Consider the following 19,290-nt stretch of genomic DNA (forward strand, 5'->3'; position numbering starts at 1 on the left):
TCGATCCCCTCGTCCAGATCATTGATAAAGATGTTAAAGAGAGCTGGCCCCAGTACCTAGCCCTGTGGGACACCACTCGTGACTGGACGCCAGCTGGATTTAGCTCCATTCACCACCACTCTCTGGGCCCGGCCCTCCAGCCAGTTTTTAACCCAGCAGAGGGTATTCCCATCCAAGCCATGGGCAGACAGTTTCTCCAGGAGGATACTGTGGGAGACTGTATCAAAGGCTTTGCTGAAGTCCAGATAAACAACATCCACAGCCTTTCCTTCATCCAGCAAGCGGGTCACTTTGTCATAGAAGGAGATCAGGTTTGTCAAGCAGAACCTGCCCCTTGTGAACCCGTGCTGGCTGGGCCAGATCACATGGGTGTCCCTCATGTGTTGCATGATGGCACTCAGGATGATCTGCTCCATGATCTTACCAGGCACCGAGGTCAGGCTGACAGGCCTGTAGTTCTCTGGATCTTCCTTACAGCCCTTCTTGTGGATGGGGGCAAAAGAGGACAAAGCCAGGCTCTTTCCATTGATGCCCAGTGACAGGATCAGAGGCAATAGGCACACACTGAAACACAGAAGGTTCCCTCAGAACATCAGGAAACACTTTTTCACTGTGAGGGTGACTGAGCATCAGTACAGGTTTCCCAGAGAGGTTCTAGGGTCTCCATACTTAGAATCATAGTACAATTTAGGTTGGAAAAGGGCTTTAAGATCATCAACCCCAACCATAAACATAACGCTGCCAAAACCACCTCTAAACCATGTCCTGAAGTGTCATGTCTACATGTCTTCTAAATACCTTTAAGGATGGTGACTCAACTGCTTTCCCAAGGCAGCCTGTTCCAATCCTGGACAATTCTTTTGGTGAAGGAATTTTTCCTAATATCCGATCTAAACCTCCCCTGGCTCAACTAGAGGCTCTTTCTTCTCATCTTATCACTGGTTACTTGGGAGAAGAGACCAACACTCACCTCACTACAACCTCCTTTCAAGTAGTAGTAGAGAGTGACAAGGTCTCCCTTTAGCCTCTCCTTCTCTAAGCTAAACAACCCCAGTTCCCTCATCTGCTCCTCATAAGACTTGTGCTTGAGACCCCTCACCAGCTTCATTGACCTTCTCTGGACTCACTCCAGCACCTCAATGTCTTTCTTGTAGTGAGGGACCCAAAACTGGACACAGTACTCAAGGTGGGACCAGTTCTGAATACAGGGGGGCAATCACTTTGCTAGTCCTGCTGGCCCCCACTATTTCTGATACAAGCCAAGATGCTGTTGACCTTCTTCCCCAAGCTTGTATTACTGCATGGGTTTGTTGTGACCCGAGTGCAGGACTTGGCATTTGGACTTGTTGAACTTCATACTGTTGGCCTCAGCCCATAAATCCAGCCTCTCCAGATCCCCTGTAGACCTTTTCTACCCATAACCAGATCAACACTCCTGCCCAGCTAGGAGTTATTTGCAAACTTACTGAAGATGCACTTGATCCCCTTGTCCAGACCATTGATAAAGGTACTAAACAGGACTGGCCCCAATACTGAGCCCTGGGAAACGCCGCTTGTGACCAGCTGCCAACTGGATTTAACTCAATTCATCGCAACTCTTTGAGCCTGGTCATTGAGTCATTTTTTTTACCCAGCGATTAGTACGCTCTTCCAAGCCACGTCCAGCCAGTTTCTTGAGGAGGAGAATGCTGTGGGAAATGGTGTCAAAGGCTTTACTAAAGTCTAGGTAGACTACATCCGCAGCCTTTCCCTTTTTCACAAAGCAGGTCATCTCGTCAGGTTAGTCAAACAGGACTTGCCTTTCATAAACCCATACTGGCTGGTCACCTGGTTGTTCTGTATGAGCTGCATGAGAGTAGTCAAGCTCATCTGCTTCATAACCTTCCTTGGCACTGAGATCAGACTGCCAGGATTCCCCTTCTGGACCTTCTTGTAGGTAGGCATCACATTTGCTAACCTCCAGTCAACTGGAACCGCCCTGGTTATCCAGTACTGCTGACAAACAACTGAAAGTGGCTTGGTGAGTACTTATGCCAGCTCCTGCAGTACCCTTGGTTGGATTCTATCTGGCCCCACAGACTTGTACATGTCTAAGTTGTGTAGCAGGTCACTAACCATTTCCCCTTAGACTATGGGGGCTTCATTCTGCTCCCTGGCTCTGCTTTTCAGTTCAGGGGGCTGGGTAGCCTAAGAATAATTGGTCTTACTATTAAAGACTGAGGCAAAGAAGGCAATAAGTACCTTACCTTTTCCTCATCCTTTGTCTCTGCATCTGATAAAGGATAGAGATTCTCCATAGTCCTCCTTTTGTTGCTAATGTATTATTAGAAACATTTAAAATTGTCTTTTTCTGCAGTAACCAAATTAATTTCTAGTTGGGCTTTTGCCCTTCTAATTTTTTCCCTGTATAACCTCATGACATCCTTTCAGTCCTCCTGAAAGAGCTCCTTCTTCTAAAGGCCACAAGCTCCCTTTTCTTTCCTGAGTCCATCCAAATCTCTCTGATTAGCCCGGCAGGTCTTCTTCCCCACCAACTCATCCTTTGGCACATGGGGACAGCCTGCGCCTGCACCTTTAGGATTTCCTTCTTGAAGAATTTCCAGCCTCCCTGGATTCCTTTGCCCTTCAGGACTGCCTCCCAAGGGCTCCTAAAAAGTCCAGAGTCTACCCTCCAGAAGTCCAAGGTAGCAGTTCTGTGAAGCGTGCTCCTTACTCTCCAAGAACAGAAATCTCTATCATTTCATGATCAATGTGCCCAAGACAGCCTCCAACTATCACATCACCCACAAGTATTTTTCTGTTTGCAGACAAAAAGCCCAGTAGGGCACCTTCCTGGTTGGTTCATTCACCAACTGTGACAGGAAGTTATCTTCCGCATACTCCAGCCCTTTAGACTGTTTCTTCTCTGTTGTATTGTATTTCCAGCAGACATCTGGTAGATTCAAGTCCCCCATGAGACCAAGGGTTAGTGTTTGCCAGACTTCCCAGCTGCTTATAGAATATTTGATCTATCTCCACCCTTGCTGGGTGGTCTATAATAAATTACCACCATGATATCTACCTTATTGGCCTTTTCTCTGATTCTTATTTGACCCTTTCACCTTTATTGTCAAGCCCTACACAGTAAAAAGACTCCCTAACATACAGGGCTACTCCACCGCCTCTTCTTCCTTGGCTATCCCTTCCAAAGAGTTTATAATCATCCAATGCAGCACTCCAGTTGTGTGAGTGATTCCACCACGTTTCCATGATTGCAATTACATCATAATTCCCCAGCTGCACAATGGCTTCCAACTCCTCCTGTTTGTTGTCTGTGCTTCATGTGTCAGTGTAGACACAATTCAGTTGGGCTACTAATCCTGCCACCTTTTTTGAGGGAGAAACCCTAATTCCTGTGTGACTGTTTTCAGGTGTTTTTGTTGGTTTCTAAGGCATCAACAACCCGTATGTCTTTACTATCATCTCCATCCCCCACCTCCACTGAGATGGCTAGCATGCTGAGCACATTAGTACAGGGACATTTCAACTGTGGTCCAGTGAACTCAGCACATTGTGGAGCACACTGAAGAACCTTACTAACACACTATCACCCTAACGTTGGTGTGCCTCTCCCAGACTTATCTCTGGTAAGCCTGTTTTCATTTCTTTACCCCTTTAAATCTAGTTTAAAGCTCTTGCAATGACCCCTGCTAATTGCATAAATCCCTTTTCCCCTTTGAGACAGGTGTACCCTAATTATGCAAACACTAATTACAGGTTATGTAAGTATAATTAAAGATACCTTTCCCTATTTAGATTTTAGAAGTAAGTGCACTTAACTGAAACTATCATTTCTCAACCTTCCTTTATCTTTTAAGTTGGAAGAAATAAGTGTGTGTCTGAGCAACCACTGTTAAATGATTAGATACTCTCCAACTCCTACTTTGGGACAGGCATCCAAGTATATCATGCCAAAGATTGGAAATAAATAAGGAATTTTAAAAGTCTAGTCATTGTCTTCCGCTAGCAGCCAGACATGGTTGCTTTTATCAGAAATAAGATTATGAGTACCATGGCTTTTGGATCTGGACAAGACAGCTCATCTGTGAGGTTGTGAAGTCCATGATACAATGTTGCTTCATGAAGTTTTTCAAAGTAATTGAGATGAGAAGTTTGAATTTCCTAAATCTCCATCCTGCCTTTTGGGTTAATAATTTTTGAGGGAAACTTGTACTTGCTTACTTGCTAGGATCAAATGTAATGGGAAATAACTCTAGTTAAATGAAGAGGACTTGATTATGTTTTTACAGATAACTCCGGATAACATTCTGATGATATTTTCACTTTGTGGTTGCATAGACATGGAAAGAAAATGCTGATGATGACACCATAAAATTAGAAGTCACAAGGTCCCTTGCCACTAAATCCCCCAGCCACTAAATCACTCAAAAGGCTCTGTTTCACTGTGCTTGCTAACACCACATGACAGATAAATCAACTATTTGGAAGGAGAATTAGGTCTTTAAAAGTTTATCGGAAAGACATTACAAAAGAAAGCATACCATTCTCAAGCTATCATTTGTTAGGAACAGGAACAAAACTAGCCCCTAATGAGTCCAGATTATGAAATAACTCTGATTACGGATCTTACAATGGTTGCTGCGCATAAATTGCAAAATAAAGCATGTAATTTGAACTCTAATGTTTGTTAGGATTGGAAACCAAGTGGGTTCTAAAATAACTGAGATTATAAAACAGCTCAGGTTACCTGAAATAAAAGACGTATTGGGAAGGCATTAATTAATTTTGTTAAAAAGTTGTTTTCAAGATAGGATACACATATGATTAACTGAAAAAGTTCTTCGAGTTGTTATTTTCCTTTATATCTTTAATTCTATGTGAATTTTTCATACCTTTTCAATTTAGAAAAGAACATATCCCATACATGGACTAAAGCCTTGTGAATATATAGTACTCTCTCTCGTTGTCACCAGCAAGAATGAAACAGGCAAGCACCCTGTTCCAACCCTAATAATAGCTATTGTATTTTAGACAGTGTCAGAATAAGGCAAGCTTCTTATCCAGTGGAAATCAGCGGAAGTAGTAACATAAGGAAGTATAAACAAGCCTTATTTTCTGGGGTTAATACATTACTTTCAGTCATGTTTGACTAACCATCTGAATAGTACGTTACCATACTGGGCATATATGGATGGATGTATAGTCTATGTAAGGAGGAATAGCTCGAATGTGTGAAGGTTTGCTACAGAGTGGCTGGTTGAGAGCTTAGAAATCAGAACCAAAGGGAAGGACAACACAATGGATGTCCCTTGCAGACAACCCCATCAGGAAGTAGTCTTGGATGAAACTTTCCATACACAGCTGAAAGAAGCTTCAAGATTGCAGGCCATAGTCCTCATAGGAGACCTGAACTGCCATCACATCATCTGGAAGACACTTACATATGCCATGTCCACTGCATACATATGAAACACATAAGATCATTGTTCCTGTGGGTTGCAAAATGACTCAGTGCTGCTTGCAGTGCTATTATGTAAGCAATATTTTATCTGTTAACTTATAACTAACTTGGGTGTAGTCATCCAGACCGTAATGACCTCAGCGTAGCTGCAGCCTATTAACACATGTATTACCCTTCTGATCATAGTCAAATATAGTTCCTGTGTATTTTGTTTGATTTTCACTGTTTACCACAGAGGAGGAGAAGCCAAGCCCTAAAAGAAATTCTTTGAAGTTGACTTTGCCCCTAAGGTACGGGTGAGGATACGACTATGACACTGGTTTAAGAGGAATTCAGATTGTGGTGGCTGCAGAAGGTTGATTTAACCTAACTCCACTGGCTACTTGCAATAGCATCATTACAATGCATGCAGCCATGACAAGGACTGAGTTTTTTCATGCACCCACTAGAAAGATAGTGTTATCAAGGCTACAGAAAATCAGCACATAAATGAGGGAGTTTATGCTTATGTCTGTTTCATTTGGTGAAGTATTTTTGGTAAGTCTGATTAGATCATGGGGTCAAAATGAAAATTAAGAGATTTTCCCCTCAACAGAAACATCCATTTTCAGCCTCATAATTCAGCAAAAAATAAAATAAATCTAAGTAATATGGGGAAATAGGGTTAAAAGTAGGGGGGGGAAATAGGGAGTTCTCTGATCTTCAACCACAGATAAACTTCTATATAACAATTTTACCCCACAAACAGAAATGTCATACAAGCTGCAGCCACGCGCTCTCAGATTTTTTTATTCTACCCTATTCTCCCAATTTTTGATATAGTGGTGGATGAGTACAAAGAGGAGAGAAGACAGCTTATCCCATGTAGTCTCTGAGGTTGTTATTGACTACGTTAAGAAAAGATGGAAAAAAAAAAAAGAGGAAATAACAGCTGAACACAGATCTTCCAATAATCACCATCTCATGTACCTCCCCAAGGGAACACCACCTCATCTGTTTTCCAGTAGCAGATGAGCACATTTTAGGGGAACAGAAGAAAACCCTTGACAGGTCTAGAGCCAAAGCCGTACTTAACATAGCATTAACATAAACTGTCTGCAAGTCTCTGATTAAAACAACATGATCTTCAGAGCAAAGATCAAGCAAAATCAAGCTATTAGGTTGTTCGCTCATGACAGTCTCCCTCTGTAAATATTTACCCTATTAGAAGAGTGATTTTCAGGGAAATCCCTTGAGACTGGTGTCCCATTCTGAGAAAGCCTTTCCCCCCATTGCTGAATCCTGGTAAAGAATAAAATATTTAGCTAGAAAAAAAGACAGTTAGCTTTTGTCAAAGAAGATTTTACTGTAGGAGTTGGGATAGAAGCTGTCAGAGGAGGAAAAATCAATGGCAAGTGAGGACAGTAGTGTGGTTATCTTTCCTCCTTCAATGGTACTACTTATAGCAACAAATTTGGCTTGGTCTGTCTGGAGCCGACACTTATCATAACTAGGGCTAAGTATAAAGGAATAAGATTATTTTTAAAAATTAAATCTTAATGAGTGAAGTTCCAAATGAATTACATCTGGCAGACATTACAACAGGCAAAGGCTGCTGTTTCTACAAATCTATTAGCAGCTAGTGAATGAGGGAAGCGAGTACATACCTACTACTTAAGAAGGGAATATAAACAATGGTGACATTCATTATTCATAAAAATGCAAAGAGCTAGAACAGATATCAAAATATGATCTTTTAAATGTTTCCTGAAGGCACAGTCAACTATATTTACACTATTTCTGACAGAGAACCTGTCAACATGTGCTTGATTGCATCAAACTATGAAAATAACATGACTGTTCAAGACAAACTTCTGTAGCACTACTATTCAAACGATGTTTCCTAATGTCTGCACTATGCCACCCATAGCATAGCTTAAGGCCATTAATCATCATCTTCCCTACCTGGAAGACAGAGAACACACCACTCCTTTGCTCTTTGCAGATGTTTTCTGTACTCTTGAGGGATGTTATTTCCCATCAGAGTTCTTGTTTTTTGCTCAAACTGCTTTTAAAGGTCAGTTAGACTTCTGATCATTCGTGGTCAATGTTTTTCTTCAATAGAAACTACACTCAACTTTGCAGCTGAGATTATAAGTTTCATCTGCCTTTGAAAATGACATTTGAGTTTACACATCACATTATGCTGTTTGCTTTTTCTTTTTCCTGCAGTCTTGCATTGGTGAATCATGCACAGTTTTAATGGCATTTTTTGCTTCAGTCTTAAAAATAAAATGTTAAACTGTGGCTAGATGTTTAATTTAATTGAAATGAAGTGAAGATAGTATCAGAGGCCAAAATAAGGTAGGTAATTTCCAACGTTCTTTAAAAATGAGTATTATGTTTATCATTTTCCTTCCCTCCAATATTAGAAGAGAAATGTTTCAATGCCTTAGAAAAAAAGAAATAAATTTTGGGGATTTCACAAATTTCATAAACATTTCTCTGTTTGCTTTATGATTGGTCCACACTTTCCCCTTCTGAATCTTTTTTTTTCTCTGATTTTCAAAATGGATGTTTGATTTGACATTTTCATCTTAAAACTCAAAATAAATCCATCATTAAAATGGAGGTGTACTAAGCTTTGTTATTGAAGAAAAATCCCTCCAGAATCAGAAAATACAAAAAAGACAGGTTTATAAATGTCCTTGAATAGTCTGAGCAGAAAGATAACGTTTAGTATAACAAAACCCAAGCAGTAAGATGTATGGGAAGCAGAATGGTCAAGAGGAGTTATGTGTGAAGATAATGCACTATGCCACTGACACTGCTCTTGTGGGCTATGATTAATCATTTTTAAACTATGGTATATAACTTGCTTAGGGAATGGACTGAATTCATATGACCATATTTGAATTTTGAGCTTACTCCCATGGTCCTGGAAGACTGACTGTACTGAGAGCTGCTTTACTTCTTACCTGGATCAACCCTTTTGTGTATCCTCATGCCTGCTGCTGCTTTGAGAACTCATTCTGTATAGCAGAGCAAGCCCCCATTTCAGAAAGGTACTCCATGAGTTGTACACCCTTCTGAGCACAGTGTTAGCCAGGCTTTGTGCTTGCCAGTGGAAAAATCCTGGAACTCCTAGACATTTGGAGAGAATGCATGGCCTGGTCCTGTCTTAGCAGGTAGCACATACCTGCCAAGATGGAGAAGGTGGGAAGGGCAAATTCCTGTAATCAGAAGAAGTCCAGGGAAGTTGTGGAGGTGGAAAGGCAGCAGTGAGACCCCCAGAAATCATCCCTCTGTTTGTATCATGAGCTACACTGTGGTCTTGCCAAGAGTCTTATTACCAACCTCCAACATCTGATGAATGGGAGCAATGGGCCAAAGACCAAACCTAATCTCTGACGGTGTTTTTGCCCAGCATGGGCCTGAAACAGACCCAGGAGAACTCAAAAGCAAGATCAAGGTCCGTAATGCTGCAATTATTTTATTATTGTGTCTCAATGAATTAATACTTTGCAGAAGCATACTAGAATCAGGTCATGTAGAAAAAGGGTGCTGCCTAGGCTTACTAACCCAGTTTCTGACAGCCAGCAATTCAAGGATTTCCTCAGCTGGAGGCTTCTTTCAGGCAGTGACATTCAATAGCCCTGATGTGCTGCCCTACCCAGCACAAATTGCTTTAAGCCCTCCCTGATTTCATTCCTGTGTTTGGTTTCCATGACTCCTAAGGCAATTTATGCTACAGCTTGACTATGTGTTTTGTAAAAAAAACACTTCCACTGACTCTTTTAAATCTGATGCCAGGTAGTTTCATGTCCCTTCTTTATAAGAAACAGTGCATATTCATTCCCTAGTCACCCCTTTTCCTGTCCATTGGGAATTTTATGAATCACCCTCCACAGCCTCCACAGTTGCTTTTTATTGGTAGAAGACCTGTTAAGTCTCCTGTCACAGACACTCCATTCCTGGCTCTTTTCCCATCTGTCTGGGAGTCAGAGATGGACTTGGTATCCATGATGCAGTTCATGAATCTATACAACTGCAGAATTGTATTTTTATTTTGTTTTCAGGTCTTTTCCAACTCACATTACTGCAGCAACAACATAGTGGCCAACAGCACCAAAAAGCTTTAGGTTAAAACCAAGTGACCTATTGAAAGACACTATCCATAAACTGTTACTTCTTCATGTGTCCCAGCACTTGCCTTTTTGAATGCCTCTGCATATTGAACTTATGGCTCTAACATCTATCATCTGAACAATTATACCTAACCTAGAAAACACATGTAGGGCAGTTTCTTAATATATACATTGTGTTTCATTTATCACTATTGAATGGCACAGGCTATTTTAGCACTCTGTCACTCCATACTCTGCAAACCTCAGTCAAGCGTAAGACCCGTCGACAGAAGTTGCTCTGAAAAAATAACAATTATTATTATACCATTTGCAAAAGTTGTTATCTCGCCATTCAACCCTTTCTTCTAGATCATATATGAGAGGGTCAACATGAGAGACCTCACTGAAAATGTCCATTCATTGTGAAACCTTACAGTTTACTCCTGGCATTTATTTCTCAACATTTAGCTGGTTGTTAGTCAACTTTACTCTCCAATGACAACTTAGTTTCTTTAAGAGACTTTCAGAGGAGACCTTGTCAACAGCTTTTTCTAAATGTATGAGCTGACTCACCTTACATACACGCTTGCCTCAGAGTAAGATAGTGTGCTGGTGAAGCACGATTCCTCTCACAAAAGCCAGGCTGTTTTTTCCCAGGTATAAATCTATCTCTGCTATCTGCTTTCTTTATTGCTGTAGTCATAAATTTACCTGGTACTGCAATTAGACTTACTTGTATTTAGATTTCTGGTCCACTCCTAGAGCCCCATTTGAGAATCTGATGTCATGCTTGCCTCTTGCCAGTCCTTCTGTGCCAGGGTTTATTTCAGCAGAAGTTGTACACCACTGCTGCTATCTCAGCTATTTCACATCTTGGTCCTTTCAGACTCTTGGGTGAATACCAGCTGGACCTGACAGTTAGTTGCTGTTCAGTTTTTCATTCAAAGCAGTTTTTCAGGAAACTGAAATTTTATCTTGATCCAACACTTCAGACTTCTGCCAAAAATGGTTCTGGCATATGAATTTGAACTAGATGACAACACAATACCTAAACCCATGGGTCTTTTCACTAGAGCATTCTGTTACACCTTTTTTTTTTTTTTTTTCTTTTTTGTCTGTTAACCTCACAGCTTCCTTGGAATGCTTTCAGTTTCCAGAACAAATGAAAATACATTAGTTATTTTCATTTTATGTCTTTAGGTAGTCGTTCTTCTCTTTTCTGCTGTATAGTGGTTTTGTGTCTAATTTTTCAAGAGTTTACTGGCGACTATGCCTCTCTATTTGAGTCTAATTCTTGTGTTAAAAAATTCCTTGTCTTACAACTGATAACCATCCTTCAGCTGTTGAACCCAGTTGCTTTTGTGTGTGCCTGCAAGTCTTGTCTTTACAGTCCTTCTTGATCTGCTGTACACATTTACTTAGTTTCGTAAATAATACGTGAACATGATGCTTGTAAGTGTTTTCTATTTTTGACCTGTTATTTCCAATTTCCATCTGACAAGTTTCATTCATTTTATGTTGATCAATACCCCCACACCCAGTTCATTTAAATAAAATTTCAATTCAGCAGGTATTTCCCCTCCTCCTGTAAGAATACTGCATTTGAGCATCTTGTAGTAAGTTCTATGGGAGTCTAAGACTTTATATTGAGTCAGGTTGCTTAGCTTTTTTTATAGCTAATCCAACTTTTTCTTCTTGTGAGTTCTCTGACAAGTTGATTTAAGAGGTAGCAGTTTACAGTGTCTAAAATTTCAATGACTGCGTCATAATTCAGTTGTAATATTTCCACTGTTCATACGGTGGCACAGGAACAATTGAAGTATCCCATTGCTCGAGTGTTTTCTCAGTAGCATGAAACTTCATGGGAAGTAAATAAATAAGTAAGTGGCCTATAATAACTTGCTCAGATGTTCTGCTTTATCAGCCACCTGATCGGTTAGTTCTCTTCTCGGTGAATCACAGTGTATAATTTTAAGAGAAGGTATAGACAACACTGGCATCTCCGAAACTCTGAGTAAGGAGTGGAGTCATCATGAAACCATAAAGGTAGGTCTCAAATGTCCCAGGGTGGTAGGCTGTGCCATAGTCTCGGAGCAACTGCTTTCCATCATGTTTAGATACAAACCAGGGAGAGGTATGTCAGAGTGATAATAAAGAATCCCAGTGGACTGAAATCCCATGCCTAAGCAGGAAGTGAATAGCATTAGGACTGCAGTACTACGCACCTGATGGAGACAGAGAGAGTAACTACAACATGTTAAGAAAGAGCAGAAAGGCTGCTGGTGAAAATAGATGAAAAAACATGTGTAAAGTTGAGAAAGTCAGGCAAACAAATTTTTATGCTGGTTAAACCATGAGAAAGCATTCTTAAAACACTATTCTTGAGCTGCAATAATACTCTTTGCTTAAATCTCCGAATCTATTTACACTCAAGCAAGTTAAAAACAAATAAAAATGATTATTTCATCATTTAGTAGCTGCTGATGTTGAAATTAAATAAGGAGGAAATGAGCACTCATGAAAATTCTTATTTCATGAAAAGAATCACACTACATTGGACTTCTTTATTTAGAGCCAAGCAGCCATAATTATTCTGCTGTTTACACTGGTGTTTGATGTGGTGATCTCCAGTTAATGAAGGTGAAAGCCAGAAAGCCAACACTGTGCAAGCCCGCATGATTCCATGGAGACTTCTAGCAGACTTCTAGGAACAGCACCACCACATCACTTACTGGGATTCTTGCTAGGATAAGCACAATGCCAGACTGATGCAGCTGTGCTTTTTTTTTGTCCATGCAGCTGAAGTGTAGCCATACTTCTGAATCAGGAAACATTTAGAACGCCCTCATGCTCTTCAAGCCTCAAATGGTTTACCTTCATTTATGTGAACTGATCATTCTTTTCACCACTTAATGCTCAAGTCTTTGGTCTGCTTAATTGTTGGCTTCTTTTGCTAAAAGCTGAACAACTGAGAGACACTCATAGCAGTACAGTAAAAATCTAATACTGATTGTACAGGTAGTAATCTGTGATCTGTGAGAGAAGGAATAGGCAAATACCAGACCTTTATGTCAGCATGTTTGCTGGCCAGCAAAGGCTGTCTTTGCTTACAGAACTTTACGTTATTCTCACTGTGTTTTTTGTAGGCTACTCCAGAGTAATGGTTATTGTGGAAACTACTTTTCAAATGGAAAAATTGAGGCAATGTTTAACATCAGTTTAGAAGCAATAGCCGTTGCGGGCATAAATCTGCAGCTGGATTTTGAATCCTGTTTGATGACAAGATCAATAAATTTAAAATCTTCGTTCTCTTGCTGTGTGGGTTTTTTCTTCCAAACATACTACCTGAAGTTGTGTACTCCTGACGATTTGTTAATAGTTCCTAGGCAGTTGATTTTAAAGTTGGCTTGATTCGTACAACACAATCAATGTAACAACTTGGGAACCAGAAAAACAAGGGTCCAAATTTCAAGAAAGGAGAAAATTAGATAACCCAGTTTCCAAGTCAACCATCAACATCATGGTTACACATTATATGGTTTCTGTGGAAACTCAAGTGTAAAATGACACAAAACATAAGAATAGATAATGCAAATTTCATATCACAAGGAATAACAAGAAAAAATGTTATTGTAATATATGTCATGCAGTTCGGAAAAGAGAAAGTCAGGTAGAGACCACTTGCTTTCTGGAAATGAGCAGAAGAAAGCAACATATCGGGTCTACAAGCTTTCCTACTGTGTGCAAGACTGAGCAATACTTCATTTGTTTTATCTTAAAAGAACTGTAGTCAGAACTACAAACATAAAATTAAAGTTTAGTATTTTAACTACTAATCTCACAACCCAGTATCTGAAAGCGGTCACTTAATTAAATACAGAGGCTAACACAAGTGCCTGCTTTTTACTCTGTACCTAGCAGGGCAGGGCTGCTTGATTAATATCATAAGAGAGAAAGCCAGCTTCATGGAAATTCTGCAGAAAATCTGTGGAAATTGGTGGGAAGAAGCTGGAAAATCTTTTGCTTCAGGCAGAGAAAGCAAAATAATTATGAGATTCAATGGAAGCCTTGAAGTTCTTTTGGAAAAAAACCAAACCAAACCAAACAAAATCCAATGAAAAAAACCCACCACACAAACATCTAAAGACATTTCTTCCAAGAGCGTTTATAGTAAACTGATTAAGACTGGGATCTGTTCCGTGATCTGTGATGCATCTCACCATGCTGATGAATAGCTGGGAGAGTACAAGGAAAAAGGAATGAGTGTCTACAGGACAGCTCAAGAAATGTTTATGAAACATAAAATGTAGACAACTGGAACATAGCCCTGGAGAAAGTAATGACAATGAATCATTTCTATAGCACTAAGTCAACTTTCAGATCAGTTTTTAAAAGCATTTCAAATTAATTTGAATTCAATTCCTGTTATGCTAAATGTCATACTCTGAAACAGGAGCATCACAAAGTTGTATTACAACTATGTAAACATTAAGAGGTAAAAATCCTGATACTTTATGGTAAGGAATTGAATAATGTTTTGCAATGGTATGGCATCTTCTATCCAAGGAGTTCGTATTTCTATATTTTTAACAACTGAAACTCATATCAATGCTATGCGGAGGCTAGGCAGGCTGCCAAACACATCCTCCAACACATCCTCTCCTCTGTTCTGGCCTGTCTTAGTATCAGCTCTGGGATTACACTTGTCGTGGGCAGAGTGATTAACTTCACTCGTAGGAGAGAAGTAGTGAAATATTTATTAAGGTGAAACAGTGATTTAACAAAATTAGTAGTAAATGCGACAGTGTTTTATGAGATTCGATGGCAATTGAATTATTCACTGTGTAGGGTACAGGGTCAGACAAGCCATCAGGGAGACCCTCCTATTGAGCCACGAGGTTCAGAAAGACCCCCTTGCTTTCTCAGTGCCTTCTCAGAGAGGAGTCTGGGTGCAGCTGGGTCCAATTCTAGTCCCAGACTTGGTCAATAGTTTATGTCTAAAGGATTATATCAATCCTTTATATCACTTAGCTAAGATTTCAAAGTTTAGCACGCTATTAATCACTTACCGAGAATCTGTTGCCGCAAGGAATCTCTCAACCTTGAGGAGTAGAACCTTAAGTGAGCGTCCCCACTCAAGGGGAGATCCTGGCGTGCAGCCCTCTGCCGTACAGGAGAACTCAAAGGGGTCTTGGGCTATCCAGTATTTATAGAATAAGAGAACTGACCTATAGTCATATTCTCATGGGAACAAAATATCTAGGTCCCCACTCCAGACCGTGTTTTGTCTGTGTTGCCAGTCATCCCCCAAGGTCCAGGTGCAACTCATCACAACTCCCACTGACGGTTATGGAGCAGGAGCCAGGGAAGAAAGAGGGGGGAAAAAAAGGGGAGAGCTCACTGCCACACTCCACCCTGTGACTATAGTCAATTCATCTTACCTTCACAGGGTGGTGATATGGTCACCTGTTGCCTCTGTGCTATAAATAGTATATTGATAGTTTGTGCACTTAGAGATCCATGGTAAGCAGACAGTAAAGCACTGCTATTTGTTATTTGTTAATTTATTGAGCCACGAGGTTCAGAAAGACCCCCTTGCTTTCTCAGTGCCTTCTCAGAGAGGAGTCTGGGTGCAGCTGGGTCCAATTCTAGTCCCAGACTTGGTCAATAGTTTATGTCTAAAGGATTATATCAATCCTTTATATCACTTAGCTAAGATTTCAAAGTTTAGCACGCTATTAATCACTTACCGAGAATCTGTTGCCGCAAGGAATCTCTCAACCTTGAGGAGTAGAACCTTAAGTGAGCGTCCCCACTCAAGGGGAGATCCTGGCGTGCAGCCCTCTGCCGTACAGGAGAACTCAAAGGGGTCTTGGGCTATCCAGTATTTATAGAATAAGAGAACTGACCTATAGTCATATTCTCATGGGAACAAAATATCTAGGTCCCCACTCCAGACCGTGTTTTGTCTGTGTTGCCAGTCATCCCCCAAGGTCCAGGTGCAACTCATCACAACTCCCACTGACGGTTATGGAGCAGGAGCCAGGGAAGAAAGAGGGGGGAAAAAAAGGGGAGAGCTCACTGCCACACTCCACCCTGTGACTATAGTCAATTCATCTTACCTTCACAGGGTGGTGATATGGTCACCTGTTGCCTCTGTGCTATAAATAGTATATTGATAGTTTGTGCACTTAGAGATCCATGGTAAGCAGACAGTAAAGCACTGCTATTTGTTATTTGTTAATTTATATGTTTTGGGTGGTTGAAGTTAGGTTATTTGTTTGGTGAAGTACCAAACCTTTATAAACAACATAACTATAAGCTACAAACATATTAAAATTAGAACCAACAAAATTACCACAGGTTGAAGTATATGATTAAACACTCCCGTTGCTGTTGCTTTCCATCCAAGAAGAATTTCCCACCAATGGTGCTCTCCATCCTTCCTCATTCTTTCAAAGATACAGTGTATCTCTTCTGTATCATGCTGAACAGTGATTAGAATTTTGTGTCTGTTGTTTCAGATTTGTTCTATCAGCTGACCGGTTATGGAGCAGGAGCCAGGGAAGAAAGAGGGGGGAAAAAAAGGGGAGAGCTCACTGCCACACTCCACCCTGTGACTATAGTCAATTCATCTTACCTTCACAGGGTGGTGATATGGTCACCTGTTGCCTCTGTGCTATAAATAGTATATTGATAGTTTGTGCACTTAGAGATCCATGGTAAGCAGACAGTAAAGCACTGCTATTTGTTATTTGTTAATTTATATGTTTTGGGTGGTTGAAGTTAGGTTATTTGTTTGGTGAAGTACCAAACCTTTATAAACAACATAACTATAAGCTACAAACATATTAAAATTAGAACCAACAAAATTACCACAGGTTGAAGTATATGATTAAACACTCCCGTTGCTGTTGCTTTCCATCCAAGAAGAATTTCCCACCAATGGTGCTCTCCATCCTTCCTCATTCTTTCAAAGATACAGTGTATCTCTTCTGTATCATGCTGAACAGTGATTAGAATTTTGTGTCTGTTGTTTCAGATTTGTTCTATCAGCTGACACATATCATCGTGTCATAGAAGTTTCTTCACCAATGTAAGATTCATTCCAATGGGGGTAGGCAACAGATCTCTAATCAATGTATAATTAGATTGTAGCAATCGATAAGACGTGACAGGGGCTGAATAATTGAAAAATTATTCAATTATTAATTATTATTAATCCCGTAACTTTAGTAAAGCTACAAACACAAACATTTCAGTGATTACTTGTATCTACAGTAACATTATCTACGAATATAGTATTACAAGGAGTTCTCCTACAAACACATCCTTTTCCAATATATACAAGTACACTTTCAGGATTTTCATCAATATATATTTCAAAATGACAAACATTCTGTTCAGTACCAAAACAAATGTCTTGGGCTTTGATGGTGTTACTCTCACAAAAAAGTCCTTGTCATTCTTGTACAAAGCATGCATTAACATCAGCAGTCTGCCATTTGTTCCCATTCCATTGGGCCACACTCTATGTTCTTATAGATATAGTTCCATTGTGATTTAATCCTAGTGCAATGATTTGGTATGTGGTATACCGAAGCATTGGGTATTGTTAGGACAAAAGATATAGCCTTACTGTAGGTGGAGTCATAAGTAAAATTGACTAAATACCACCAGGATTGGAATTCTCTTTCAAATTCAGTTGCATTATCCCAGATGATTACTTTTTGAATTTCAGTGGGTAAGCTACCTTCTTCACCTTCTCGTATAATTGCTGCTACCATAGATTGCCTCCACAGCTGAGCTTGGATACAACTAAGAACTAGGGAAACATTGTTTTGGGCTACACCAAGTGCATCCACAAACAATTGGTGATCCCTCTTATTAATTCTTTCCCACTGAGACAATACATCAGGTAAGAGCCATTGGTTAGTTCCCAGTGCTAATAGAGCAGATCCCATTGGGTGTTCCAATTTGTTTAAATCATTTGTTGTTGTGTTCAGTCTGTTTGCAAGTACTTCAGTGTCTATATTATTTAAGAATACTAATCCTGTCCCTTTGATACCGGTCACATCTCTCCTTGTTCATCTTGGAGACGTGAGCGTTCGCCCATGTAACCATGCTAACCATACTGCATAGGATGTACTGAAGAGTGCTGAACAGGCTCGTTTCATGGTAGAGATGTTAATTTGCATCAGTAATTCTACCTGTTTAAGAGACCATATTGGATGAAATAACACCTGTTGTTGGCCTGTTTTTTTCATCACATATAGTTGAGTTTCAGAAATTTGTGGGGATAGAGTTTCCTCATCCTTTACAATCAGCATGGATGTTGTCATATGAGGCTTAGTAATGTCAAATTTGAGTTTAAATGGTAGTCCCACATTAAGGAGAGCCTAGAGGCAGACTACATAACCAGGTTGCACTAAGGTTAAGTTGTACCAACGATCAATTTTTCAGAGGTACAATGTTTCATACCATTGATTACTGGGTTTGATACAGTGTTCTACACAGAAATCTGAGATGCTTTCTCATGGGTAGACCCATTGATAATCCAACACCCTATTTGAATTCTTTTCCCTGACGTGTCCTGAAATCAGAGAACTCTACCAGCTCCATCTGTATCCCAGCTCTGTTAATTTTCTAAGTATACTTTGCTTCCGTGCATGACCACAGTGGAAAGATTTAAGTCTCCCTTCCTAGAGTGTATTCCCATATTCCAGGTATACTTAATATGAGCTTGAGACCATGGCCATTCTAGAGTTCTTTGACCATAGGTTAGGAGCAACATTGTTGAGGTTTGGAATATTAACATGAACACAGCATTTCTGTTTGACATCTTGTAGGGTGCTGTAAGAGAAAACAAAGACTTTTTTTCAGTGTGGAGACTCCAAACAGGTTACTCCATTAAAAAGAAGGAAAAACCCATTGTGCACTAATTCTGTGTTTTGCACCACTGCTATCAGTAGCTTCCCAGGAACATGAGCCACAACGCTTAGTTGAAGTCTTAGGCACAGTACCTGTGGCTGATAAATTGACCATCACAGGCTGTCCTGGCTGTAATGTCAGATATTCTCTTTCCTCAGTGGATGGGGCACTGAGCTCAGTTTTTATGATCAGCTTATAGGGCTTCCAGTGGGCCCGTATCAATTATTTAGTTGATGGACTACTTTAGAAAGTCTTCTATCCCATTGAGCCTTGTATGATTTGAGATCCTTTTTCAATAAGCCATTAACTTTTCCTACCATCCCATATGATTGAATTTAGTATGGAGTGTGGAATACCCATTTAATTCCTATGGCTATTTCTCTGAAGAGAGCAAAGAAAACGCGTGCTTCTCTCATCACTCTGGGAAACAAGTGAATTGTGAGAAGTGAAGAAGAGAAAAATATCCTTAGGGTCAATTTTTGGACGTTTTGGCTTTCTCAGCTGTTGGTAGAACCTTTCATAAAATCGGCGGGTCCATGCGATTTTACATGTGTTCTGCTAAGCAATTTATGATGGACTTCTATGAATAATAGAAAAATACCTCAAAATTTTACAAGGAAGAAAAAAAAATATATTAACTTTGGTGGCAGCACAGAGCAGATGAGATATCAAGAACACTATAGAAGTGTAACTGTACCTGAAAAGTCTTCTGTCTCTGGGTATGATAGCTCCTTTTTAAAAATGGACACTAGTAATATATATCTTCAGAAAAAAAAAAAAAAAAAAAAAAAA

Source organism: Calidris pugnax, unplaced genomic scaffold (assembly GCF_001431845.1).
Source record: "Calidris pugnax isolate Ruff unplaced genomic scaffold, ASM143184v1 scaffold148, whole genome shotgun sequence".
Classification (NCBI taxonomy): Eukaryota; Metazoa; Chordata; class Aves; order Charadriiformes; family Scolopacidae; genus Calidris; species Calidris pugnax.